Source organism: Pelobates fuscus, chromosome 4 (genome assembly GCF_036172605.1).
Source record: "Pelobates fuscus isolate aPelFus1 chromosome 4, aPelFus1.pri, whole genome shotgun sequence".
Taxonomy (NCBI): domain Eukaryota; kingdom Metazoa; phylum Chordata; class Amphibia; order Anura; family Pelobatidae; genus Pelobates; species Pelobates fuscus.
The window spans coordinates 88465488-88479273 of record NC_086320.1 but is presented as its reverse complement, the minus strand read 5'-3'; the positions used below and the strand labels follow the sequence as shown (position 1 = coordinate 88479273).

The 13786-nt window shown below is 36.5% G+C and overlaps 1 protein-coding gene across 1 annotated transcript in view; it reads right to left on the bottom strand.

The window, feature by feature from the left end:
* Positions 1-769: 769 nt before the first annotated feature.
* Positions 770-13786, bottom strand: part of CA8 (carbonic anhydrase 8) — a 100987-nt gene continuing 87970 nt past the window's right edge. Inside the window, exon 9 of the mRNA XM_063450411.1 lies at positions 770-2308. The gene's annotated coding sequence lies outside the window, so the exon portion shown is untranslated. The remainder of the gene's footprint in view (positions 2309-13786) is intronic.

Below are 13786 nucleotides of genomic sequence, written 5' to 3'. Positions count from 1 at the left end.
GGATTATTTTATACAAGGATTATATATAATAAAAATCAACACTTTCATAAATGATATCAAAGGGACTCTCCAATCACATTACAATGACATTAAAAACACCATAACCACCACAACTTATTCTAGCAGCTATAATGGAAGAGGGTTATGGAAGCAGTCATGCCGTTTTTGATTTTTGTTTGTTTGCGTGTATTTTGTTTTCCAAGTGTCAACTAGAGCCTGTTTCATATCTGCAGCACCAAAGAATTTGACAGTGATTGGCACATTATCATGTCAACTGCTTTGTGTGTCAGTGGGAGCCCATTTGTTTCTCAAACTGCTAGAAAATGGTCACATTCATGGTTGTAGTGTTTATGGTGTTTGGACAGTTTGGCCCCATGTTGGAGATTTATTTTAAATACTTATTCTTTGTTGCAAAGGTCTTGGAAATCTCTATTTTTATATTTTGTCCCATTGTAGATATATGGGAAAGATTGTGTATAGTGGAGCGCTGATTGAATAAAAATAGATGAGAGTAGGGTGAACAGATAGGAAACCTAACAACCTATATAATATAGAGCAAATACATAAATAAATTAACCCTTCTCTCCTAATAGATCATAGATCTGACCTTACTAGCACATTCAAGATAAGTTAAAAATAATTTATTCTAAAATACAGACAAATATAAAAAGAAAACAATAACTATTGCATATAATATGTATATTACAAATTTCTAAATAAAAGCCATGTATTTTAGAATAAATTATTTTTAACTTATCTTGAGTGTGCTAGTAAGGTCAGTTCTATGATCTATTAGGAGAGAAGGGTTAATTTATTTATCCATTGTAGATATACCCTAATGCATGCGCATCGCCATTTCTAACTCATCATGTCTGTCTTAGATTTGTCAGCATTGAATATTTTCAGGTATTTAGTATCTTGTAGTGTTGGGGATGGAGAAGGAATTGACATTATTTGTACTCTATATACATGATACATTGTTTCTGACTAGAGCTTTTGTGGAGAAATATCTATACTGGAGGGTGACAAAAACAGGGGAAAAGGGAAATTTACTTGTTTGATTTGGTTTTTGTAATTCAGGCAAATGTATACACATTGATGAAGGTAAGGAGCAGTCGTGTTATATACGCAATAGGCAGGCTGACAATGAATTAGGCATGTATCTGGGAGCACAAACCTATACGTGAACGGATGCAGGTCATGCCACGAATATCTCTGAACACCGGAATTCTTACATGTACGGACCTTTGTGTATTGATATAGTCACAACTCTTTCTGTAGGTCTAGCTGTTATGGTTATAATTAAGTGCCTAGAATTAAGTGCATAATCTGAGATTATGAAGCATGATCTGCACTTAACCCCTTAAGGACACATGACGTGTGACATGTCATAATCCCCTTTTATTCCAGAAGTTTGGTCCTTAAGGGGTTAACAAGAAGCTATGCATTATTTAAAAAATTCAGAAAATGTAAAAAAATGACAATAGTTTTTTTTCCTAAGCTTTCCCTCCGTGCACTGTTTAGGGCCTCTACAGCAGTTCTTTTGGGAGTAAGTAGTTTATCCTCCAGGAGCTGTTCCATTCATTTCTTAGGATGAATCAAACTGTTCTCTGGACTATTGGCAGTCATGCTATGTCTTGTGTTAATCATGCACTAAGGTTGAATAAAATTGACATACCTATCTGAAAACAGATTTTTCAGATAGCTGCCGGAGCCAGAGGTGGCCTATCAATAAATAAGAGCTAAATAGTTCTTGAAAATCTGCAGAGGCTGGGCCCTTACACAATAACCACTTCAAAAGGCTAAAGTGGTTATGGTGCTGAAAGTAACCCTTTAAAAAAAAAAAAAAAAAAAAAACACAGTCTGTTACAATGGTGAATCACATAACTATATCTTCAGAAATTGCTGATCTGGTATTGAAAAAAAATGTGTAGCACTCACTCTGTAATAGTGTTCACTTTCAGGTGCATGAATATAAACTCTAATAAGGATAACTTGTTCTGTTATGTCTCTCATTGTCGCTTTTATTTCACAAGGAAAAAAAAACTATATTACATAGACTATGTAACGGATGAAAAGGAAATGTTAAAGAATTGGGGAATTCAAATGCGCTTCCTCCTTTATTGTGCTCAAGACTAGTCCCAGGATTCGTGCTGCACTCGATGGACAGGGCAGCTGCCACAGCTGTCAATCAGAGCTGAATTTGATGAACGTAGACAATACCCACTTTGTGCTTTAACTAAAGCAGAGATCTCAAAAGTTTCCATTCCTCATCTGAGTTCACTGTAGACCTATTGTCTTCTCGCTTCTGAAAAGAGAATGGAACAATTATATTACTGAAATTCTTCAGAAGTTACTTTGAAAAGTCAGTTATATTCAAACAGGAAAGGAGAGTTTTGCCAAAGTTAAATGTTAAACCACTGGGAGGGTGTCATGTCACCTTTCAGAAACAGCATATATCTTAAAATGATCTTTCTTTCTAATTCATCTCCAGTAAGAATTTAAAGCATAAAGTACTGGAGGGTTTTATTTTGTTAAGTAGTTACAAACTGTGTATTTATTTGGATTTAAGAATTACATCTCTGTGCTAGCTGAATGAAAACAATACTTTTTATACTGTGAATATAAACTATGAATAAAATAGTTTAGATTTCCTAGCACAACTCACACTATATGTAACATGACACAAATACATCAAGCCATCCTTACAGAACCAGTAGAGGTTAAACATGATTAGATAATTAGAATCTGATTAAAGGACTTTTTTTTTCCCCATCAATATCGCGAAAAAATATTGTGGAAAATCACCATTTTCCAATCATGCGAATATTGGACCTAGACAATATAAAATGTATTTTTGTATGTAGTTTAATCGTGTGTCTGGTCAAATTTAAAATTAATAAATAAAATATTCACGTAGTTCCCTGATATCAAGAAACATATCAGGCTCTATATATTCACATTATTATTACTATTTAAAATAACAATATAAAACAGTAACCGTTACTATGGAACATTCACCAACTGAGGAAGCCTATTCGGCGAAACGCGTCTTGGTGATTATATGGACATTGTTTTATGCTTTTCTTTTATTTCTGGAATAAATTATTATTTTTGAAGCAGTTACTGTTCCTGCATCATCCTTCTCATCTACTGGAGTGGGATTTGGATCTCCCTTAAGGATCCTACTGCTATCCAGACTAGAGCCAGGTCATTTTATGGCTCTATCTTTGTGAGTGTGCCATTTAAAGAAATGGTGACATACCCTTGTTTTATCAGTTTTACACTATTGTATCTCCCTCTTTTTCTGTTTCAGTTTTATTTTGTGGCTGTAATATTGAAGAGAGGGAAGTATTTACAGTATTTGTTATTCACTGCTCCACCTTTTTGTTGTATATTAGTAACTGTTACTTGTGTTGATATGAACTGAAAAATCCATTTCTAACTGGTTACAAGTACTAATGAGTGCTATGAGTTATGACTACTTGTATTTCCTAAACACTCTCAGTACTTAAAGGAACACTATAGCGTTAGGAATACAAACCTGAATTCTTCATGCTCTGGTGTTCTCTGCTTTATTTAGAGTCAGGGCCGCCATCTAAATTTAAATAAAACCTGAAACCTGGTATAAAGGTTAAACGGTACATTTATTTATTTTTCCCCCAACACTGTTCTCCTATTCAAGGTTATCTGTTTCACTTTTCCAGTGGTATGTCAGCAAAAACAGTGACTCCTAAAATACTGTAGTCTATTAAATCCTGCTCGGGCGAACTTTGGAAAGCCAGATGTATTGATTTCCAGGATGATTTGTTGTCAAAGGTATTTGCAGTGTGTATAAATAAGAGTTTGCTCTTGCCTAGCTGGGATTGATTTTATTGTCTAATGAGAGTCTTAAAAGTAACTATTTTTGCAAACAAAATCAATATTCGTCCATTTCTTGAGAAGCATAGTAAAGATGCACTGGATATCTATGACAGAATGTTAGTCCAGTGCTCTCAGCCTGGCATTACCATCTAAACTAGGATGGTTAAATCAGAACATCACTTGCAGCAAGGAGAACCCCAAATGTGTCAAATATCTAGACACTTTCTTGAAACTTACTAGGTGAATGCCTCAAAGAGGATATTTGCACCGTAGCCACTAAAATGACCACATTGGTTTGGTGCTTAACGTGGCCTATTTAGGATTATTGATAATGCACATCATACCAGTCTGGTTGCTAAAGACATTATACCAGCAACAACCCTACTACTGATTTTACCATAAGCAGCAGGTCTTTAAAAAGCTAATGTTGTATTGATTGAATTACATTAATAGAATTAATGTGGGTCACGGTGGATATAAGTGTTAGAAAAAGAGTCATAAGTATCTTTACAAAAAGGACCACAGTTCCTTTAATTACATTTAGTTTAAACAAGACAATCACTGTATCTCTGTATTGGTTGTTCATCCATAATCCCTCTGACATATTGTGCAGTATTGATATTTTCTTTCACGGAATGCTTTTCATTTAATCAAGCACAATTTAAGTTAGGTTTTCATTGTATTTATTTACATACTATAATTTACAATTATCCTCCCAGGATTTTCATTATAAAATTGTCACTTATAAAATGCATCACGAAGTGTATTAAAATATGTATACCCAAACTAAGAAATATGATACAAAAATCAATTCCAATCAACAAAACAAAAAATATTTTCTTATTATGCTTCCCAGGCTATTAGAATTGTTAGTTTTAATCTCTGTTTTATACATTTGTTATACGCCGATATACATATTTTTCGCTCCATAAGACGCACTTTTTCCCTCAAAAATGAGGGGAAATATCTGTGCGTCTTATGGAGCGAATGTGAAGGTTTACTTACCTGTCTTGAAGCGTGGCCGGTGTTCAGCGCGCACCACGGTACTGGAACTTCAATTTCAGGTTCCGATTTCCGGCGGGACTGAAAGGAAGTGCGCACTCAGTGTGCACACTTCCTTTCAGTCCCGCCGGAAACCGGAACCTGAAATTTAAGTTCCTGTACCGCGGTGCGCGCTGTGAAGCCGGCCCACGCTTCAAGACAGGCAAGTAATTATGGGACAAGGGGAGGGAAAGTGCACTATGGGACAAGGGGAGGGGGGACACTATTGGAGGGGGAGAAGAAAACAATGTGAGGAGGGGAGGGAACACTATGGGAGGGGGTGGAAAATACTATGGAAAGGGGGGGAACATTATGGGATGAGGGTGGGGGAACACTAGGGGGGGGAGGGAAAATACTATGAGAGGGGGGGAAATTTCCTTCTTAAAATGAGGTGCGTGTTATACGCCGGGGTGTGTTATACGCCGATAAATACGGTATTGCCATAATGCACATTCTGAAAAATCTAGTATTCCAGGAACAAACCTGAAATGTATGAATTTTAAAAGCAGACAAGGCCCACCACATTTTTTCCATTTTTGTGTACTTAACATTTAAGTATCACTTTCATGTTATTTTGACGTGCATTGATTTTGATGTGTTCATGAATGGCTTGATAGGAAAACAGACATTAACTTATGTCACAAAGTTCACAAACACCTAAGCCAATGGAAAAAAAATTGTGTTACTTTTCAGGTACTTCCTAAAATACTGGATGCAAGTTTTGCATTGTATGTAATATATTAAAGGACCACTCTAGTGCCAGGAAAACACTTGTTTTCCTGGCACTAGAGTGCCCTGAGGGTGCCCCCACCCTCAGGGACCCACTCCCGCCGGGCTCTGGGGGGAGGAAGAGGTTAAACTTACCTCTTTCTCCAGCGCCGGGCGGGGAGCTTTCCTCCTCCTCCTCTTCTTCTTCCTCGCGACGTCATCGGCTGAATGCGCATGCGCGGCAGGAGCCGCGCTCGCATTCAGCCGGTCGCATAGGAAAGCATTCATAATGCTTTCCTATGGACGCTTGCGTGCTCTCACTGTGATTTTCACAGTGAGAAGCACGCAAGCGCCTCTAGCGGCTGTCAATGAGACAGCCACTAGAGGCTCTGGAGGCTGGCTTAACCCTCAGTATAAACATAGCAGTTTCTCTGAAACTGCTATGTTTATAAAAAAAAAAGGGTAAAAGCTAGCTGGACCTGGCACCCAGACCACTTCATTAAGCTGAAGTGGTCTGGGTGCCTAGAGTGGTCCTTTAAGAACATTTGGAACCAGGTAGTCAGTCACAAACAATGATACTTCATAAAAAAAAAGCTTATTCTTTATCACTTGGACATATCTGGTGGTATTTTGGCTTCATGTCAATGAATCCATGTAAGAATTGTGCTAACAGTTAAATATGGCTTGGCAAAGGCGCATCTGAGGGCAGAAATGTTGTTCACTGTTCCTAACATAGTCTGCCGACCTGAGAAACTACTTGGTGTGCCTGGGCTTCTTTTCAACTTTCAAGTATGACTTTGGAGTTTACCTTTTTGTATTTTATTGTACCCTATTGTATCAATGCAATGTTTTGTGGACCCAGGACATACTTGAAAATGAGAGAAATCTCAATGTATGTTTCCTGGTAAAATATTTTATAAATAAAATAAATAAACTTTCTTTATTCACTATTAGTTTAGATGCTGAGGGGGACTGCCACAAAGCAGTAAGGTGGAGGAGCTGGATTGGTGTAGGTTATTTGGCAAGCGAGCTTAAGCAACGTTACTGGGCATTTTCCCACATTACTCCCTATTCCCCTCCCGATCCCCTTTCTATCACTGCAGCGGCTGTATACTAGACTGCTATTAGGGGGACTGCCACAAGTAAGGAGGGTGGAGGATGTGGATTGGTGCAGGTTATCTAGTAAACAAGCAACGCTATTGGGCATTTTCCCATGCTAGACCGTTTTACTCCCTATTCCCCTCTTGGTTCCCTGTCTATTTCTGCAGCACCTGTATATTAGATACGAATGCAGTATTACTGTGATATTATATTATCTGGTATATTTTTTTTACCCCCAGCATTCATTTTAAATTATACTAGATTGTATTTATAGGAGGCGTCTTGTCATTTTGAATAGTACTGGATTTATAATCTGGCTTACAACTGGTTGTGTTCTCATTTACTATCTTTTATTATAGCTACTGTGCACCGAATATAGCCAAGAATTCATAAGGAAACCGATACTATTAAGTGACACTGTTTAACACTTTTTGCACCAAACAGCAAGGTGGATAACGCAATTGGTTCCCTTTTGTTTTTCCCTGTGTGTGAAACACTATCACAATTAAGTGTAAATCTCTGGTTAATTTTTTTCCTTTGTGGCACTACTACATCACTGCCATCTAATAAAGTTTTGTTTTTCTTGAATTTTTGCTACACTTAGGACCTGAATATCTATAGTGGTAACTTTGTGAGTCCTTGTACCAGTTCTTTGTCTGAGACCAGTTCTCATCATTTTTCATCTGAGTTTTCTAGTTATTTAAGGAGATAATGGTGGACCGGGGGGGGGGGGGGTCTCACATGTTTTTTTAACACTATAAGGTCAGGAATATACCTTTGTGTTCCTGACCCTATAGTACTTCTTTAAGTAAAGATAGTGAGTATACTAGACGGTACTTCTGTAATGCAGTTCTACTCTTTCATTAATCTTTCGTTAGCGATTTAATTTTGCATTATTGCATTATTTTTTATTTAAGGCTGTTAATGCCTTTATAGTTGCAGCAATGATTGAAATATATGCATTTTAAACTTTTGCCATTTGTGATTTATTCAAAGTTATGTTCCACATTTCCATAAGCCACTTATTTTGATAAACATCACATAACCCACTTGATGTGCGCAGTCAATCAAACGTTTCTTGTTGCAGAACAGAAACCCTTTAAATATCTATTGTTCCGTTTATCACAGCTACTAGAAGTAGGCTGTACATTCGTGTTATCTTGCGTTGCAGTTATTTCCTTTGCAGCATTTTTTTTTCCCCTTTCTCTAGCAACACAGCTGAAGCAGATCTGCATGGTGGCATAATGATGCTTTCTCAATCTCAATTAGCAGTAACTAATTAACAAAATTGTTTTATGCTCAAGAATGAGGGACATCTTTCTTCCTCCTTGCCTAATCCCAAGTGTGATATATGGTTGATTGAATATCTAATTACTTCCTAATTGAATGAGCACATTATACATTTTTCACATGTTCAAGCTAAATGCTTTTGGTCCAGAAATTAAAGTCAAAGAAATTAAGTTGAATTGGGATTTTGCCAACCATCATAATGAGGAAGCTTTGCATTAAGAGCATAATTATATGCAAATGCAAGTATTTGGACACAGTGTTTATTATGAAAATGTGAAAAGTTGTTGCAAAAAGCTGCCACGAATGGCTAATTTGAATGATGAACAATTTCATTAGCCATGTTTAGTTTGTTATTCGGCTCTTGTCAGTAGTTTCAAAGATACTCCTTAATATACACATAGAAAATAATGGAAATAGAAATATTTTAGAGAAAATTAAACTTTTGCTAGCCCCTATAACATAACAAAGGTTTATTGACAGTTACTATATTTATATTACAAATAAGAGATAATCAGGGATTTTCAATAATTTCATAGAAAATATACACAACAGATAATTAGTCATTAATTACAAGCAGAAACAATGTGCATATCAAGGTATTTCAGGTGTTAAATATTCTGATATTTTATTCACCCATTCTGAACTAGGTTAGCTCTCCTGTTATTGTGACAATCCTGACAAAATGTTGGTTCTTAAAGGGACAGTTTAGGCACCTTCAGGCACAATAACAATTTCATCTAAATGAAGTTGTTATAGTGCCAGGAGGCCCCTGGATGAATTCTTACCTCATTCTCGAATGTTTTAACCCCAAAGTTGCCTCCAGCATTGATCTCAACTCCCCTCAGACGAGATCCAGCTCTTGAAATTTCAGTTTCAGGAAGTGCTGAGTGCCGGCAGGAAGAGGTGATGCTGATTGGTCTTTTCAAGCAAATTTTGTGAAAGGGGAGTCACTGATTGGCTGAGAGCGTCAGCTGACCACTCTCAGTTAATTAGCAGTGCCCATGCTTGGTGAAATTTCTGAAGCTGGATGCTGCCTGGGTGGTGGTGAGATATGTGCTGGAAAACAGTTTAACCCCTTGAGGTAAGAGTGTGCCTCGGGGCTTCCTGACACTAAAACAACTTAATTTAGATAAAGTTGTTATGGTACCTGGTGCATTCCTTTAAGTTATTAGATCAGCATTTGGTGAAACAATCTGTTATTATGTACTAATATATTACTACATACATTAGCGACAATCTCCAAGTATCCGGATGATGATTAACCAACCCTCAGACTTCCAATAGCTCCACAGGAGCTGGGAAAGTCAGAGATGGTCAATCCCTGTGATGGAGAATTCATAGAATGTTTATGCAAACCATTCAGATGTCTGTGGTAAGTGAAAGTAATTCAGCTACATATTGAAAGCAACAAATATTAACTGTTCATTGTTTAAAGGTAATTAGCAGTATGAAACCAAACTTCAGTCTAAAGTTTGAACAGCTATTTGTTTTTTATTTTAATATCATATTAAAGGTGTATTAATACATTGTATTTAGACTTGTGCATGGAAAACAGTTTTAGCCAAGCATTTAAAAAAAAAAAAAAGTCTGGATGGTCATATGAAAGCTCGGCTCAGCAAACTTCATTAAGAAAGAAAAATTCTGGAAAATGAATCAGATGAACAAGAGATGAAAACGGGCCAATCAGTGCACTGTAAAATATAATGTCACTACTATCTATAAATACTATGGAAAAAGTACTGTTATGCATAACCTGCATATCTCAAATTGCACTTTGAAAAGTCCCCGTTAGTTTCCACAACTATCCCAGAGTTCCAACCCTGACATGCAAATTAGCACAGACAGGTAACCCTTAGAATGGATGTTGTTATAAACACAGCTCTTTATTAACCAAAGCATTAACTATGATTCTAAAAGATTAGGGACCAAAAAAACATTTTTGGACTGCAGTTCCTTGAAAAGTAACATTATAGAACCATGAGGGTAGAATTAAAAGTGTATCTGTCTATGCTGTTGGATAACCCCTCCCTTTACTTCCTGTTTAATCAATATTTAATGTTTTCACTGTGTGTTGAACGGCTGATGAGAAATGGCATAATGTGGTGGTAAAAGCTCCATCAAATGTCAGGAAGCTGTACATATTAAATCTCAGCTATTTTGGTGCAAAATTTGCAATTCAATTGACAATCATCCACAATTCCTGGTTTAGTAAATAAACATCTAATATTAATTGTCAACAATTGAGATTTACTATCTGTGAATATTATAGTGAACCCTTTAAATTACAACGTAAGCTAAATGTTTTATATATCTCATGTGCTAACCAAGCCATGGCAATTTCCTCTGATAGTGATCCTTAAGCCACAATCATGAGACTAGCATTAAATGTGTCTTTGTATATGCTCCCTGGGAAATGTTTGATCAATATCAAAATCTTCTGATGACACAACTAACAAGTCATTTGGGTTAAAAACAAAAATCATATCGTTTTCTACATAATACAAGATAAAGTGTTCATGTTTTGTTTTTGATAAGCAAATAAAAATGCAGACAGAACCATAAACCTGTCCATACAAACTATTACTAAACAGGAAATGATAAGGTCCCAAGCCGTAGGAATTTCCTCTTGGGAGAGGTTTAGTTTTTCTATAGAAACACAAACAGTTTAAAAAAATATTTTACATCATGTTCAAAATATTTTTCTTTTAAAAATAAACCTTTAGATTTTCTACACAATTAGTGTAAGGGCACTCCAGGTATCCACACACATTAAGTGCAATGCAGGACATTCCTCTGTTATGCTACATTGATCTGTTATTTTACTAATCTTCTGAATTAATTTTTTTAATAACTGTTTTACATCATTGGCTCACCCTTTCCGCATCTCCCTGCCAGCGTATTATGTTTTCCTTTTTGATCCAATAATACAGCAATAGACAGGGATCTATTCACTAAACAGCAACTAAAAAGTAGATGACTGCTGTTAATTTGTCACTGTTCAGCTGTTTTAACCCATTTGGCTATTCATAGAAATGTTAATTTCTTTTTTTCACCCAAATTTGCATTTCTGTTTTGTTGCAGTTTGGATGTCTGTTGAAATTCTGAGTGATTTGCAAGTCACAAAATAGCCGAATGCAGCTAAATTGCAACTGAATTGCCTTCATTTTATTGTTCCAGTTCCCCTGATACAAATCAGGGATACTGCAACTAAAAGTATAAGCTTTCCCAATGCTACATGACCCTAAAGATACCCCACTTAACCCGGTAAAGATGCCCAGCCCTAATCTCCCCAAAATCTACTTCTACAGTAGTGGCAGAGCAGTTTTAACGTATGGGCATGCTGGGTAGTTGCCCAGGGTCTCCACAAGCATAGGGGTTCCACAGGCCTGTTTAATAACTGGTAATTCCTAGTAATTTATTTTGTGCAATCTCCATCTATATGATTTACTAACGGATTACCATTTTTATGCTGAATTTCTTGTTTTTCAACATCAAAACTCATGTTATATTGTCCAAACATTTTGGTGGATTAATCTCTGCTGTATTAAGGAAAATTGTTTCATACTTACCGTAATTTTCTTTTCCGTAATTTTCACGGCAGCATTTACTCATGGGTTAGCTCCTCCCCTCACAGCAGAAAGGACAGGAAATAGAATTCTGAAACTGGTATAAATAGACCCTTCCCCTTCCCATCAGCCAGTCTTAGTAACTAGCTTCACAACTCATAGTATATGGGTGGGAACGTAATGCTGCCATGAATAATGATCAGGAAAAGAAAACTTACGGTAAGTATGGAACAATTTTCCTTATTCCTGATCCATCATGGCAGCATTTACTCATGGTAATACCCAAGCAGTATAAATAGAGGGAGGGACAGAGACCATTATTGAGCTCCATAAACCTTAGAAGACTTTAAAAAGAGCCAAACAAGTAATCAATAGGATATTGTCATAAAATCTGTTCAGACAAGTTAATTTACCCTATAAGCTGCTAGGTCAGCAACCCCCTGGCATTCAAATGTCTGAAATATCCTGAAGAAATATAGAGCCAGATAGGAATTAAGGCCATGATAGCCAAACCTAGAGAAGGAACAAAGCTAGACTAATACAAGACAAACTCTCGTAAGAAATGAGGAACCCATCTTGTAATGGATAAAAAAAAATGGGAGAACCTCCATGAAACCCAGACACGGTCTAGAAATTATAGATCTATTATGTCAACAATAGAAGATAATGTCCTTTTCTGATATAAATTATAAACCAAATGGATGGCATCATCAAATCAGAACCTTTACAAAGGCATAACTTCTAGAGATCATACTGGAACAAGCAGATACTGTTGAATGGGAACAGTCACACCGTGCTATTAAACAGGGGGGGAATTACACTGAGAATCCTACTATTTTCTGGATGTATTTATTAAGGATGATTAACACGGCTTAATTTTGCCTAGTGAACTGCTTACCTGTAGATACAGGAAACAAACCAATATCTGCCTGGCAGAAAGAGGCAGAGCCTAGTAGAGAAATAAGAGTGTCTATTACTAAAACACTGCAACAATGACTATATATTTCAAAAATCAGACTCACAACCATACCTCACACTGTGAATTAATTGATACAGTAATGATCAGTTACAGGAGATGTAGAAATCAATAACACAAACAGATATTACTAGGCAAAGATGTTCAAACGTAGTCCGCCAGAGGAATCAAGTACAAGTGAACAAGAAATCCTTGTTGCTTGAAAATTAAAATTTATTACAAAATAACCATAAATAAAACAAGAATAAAAGCAAACTGCTCTCCTACAAAAAGTCCCAACCGGCAATCGCGGTTGGGGGTCTCCCAAGGAACCCCCCGCGGCACGTCTGTCATCCAGCAGCCCCCCCAGCCATGGGAGAGTGAGGTCCTTGCGAGGACCTCACAATCACATGGCTGGGTTAGCTGCCTGCTCAGTGTGCACACTTCCTTTCAGTCCCGCCGGAAACCGGAACCTGAAATTGAAGTTCCTGTACCGCGGTGCGCGCTGTGAAGCCGGCCCACGCTTCAAGACAGGTAAGTAATTATGGGACAAGGGGAGGGAAAGTGGACTATGAGACAAGGGGAGGGGGGGACACTATGGGAGGGGGTGGAGAATACTATGGGAGGGGGTGGAGAATACTATGGAAAGGGGGGGAACACTATGGGATGAGGGGGGGGACATTATGGGAGGAGAAAGAATACTATGGGAGGGGGGGAAATTTCCTGAAATTTCCTTCTTAAAATGAGGTGCGTGTTATATGCCGGTGCGTGTTATACGCCGATAAATACGGTATATATAGTTATATATATATATATATATATATATATATATATATATATATATATTAATATCAAATTACACGTAGACTGACACTGATTAAAAATATAATTATTGTTATATATATATATATATTTATATATAATATAAAAAAAATATGTAAATACGGTAAAAAATACAATTTAAAAAATAATTACAAATAAATAATTAAAAAATATATATAGATGTGTGTTATTTCGTTCTAAATGTATTGTAATATTAATATATATATTTATATAAAAATACACGTAGAACGAAATAATATATTTATCTATATACATAAATATATACGTATATATATCTCTATATATATATACACCTTAATTTTACACATATATTTATATTATATTTTTACATAATTAGGTATCTTAATTAATTACAATTAGCGGGACCTGGCTGACAACCCATGCCAAAAGTATAGGTAATTTAATTTACTAGCACTAT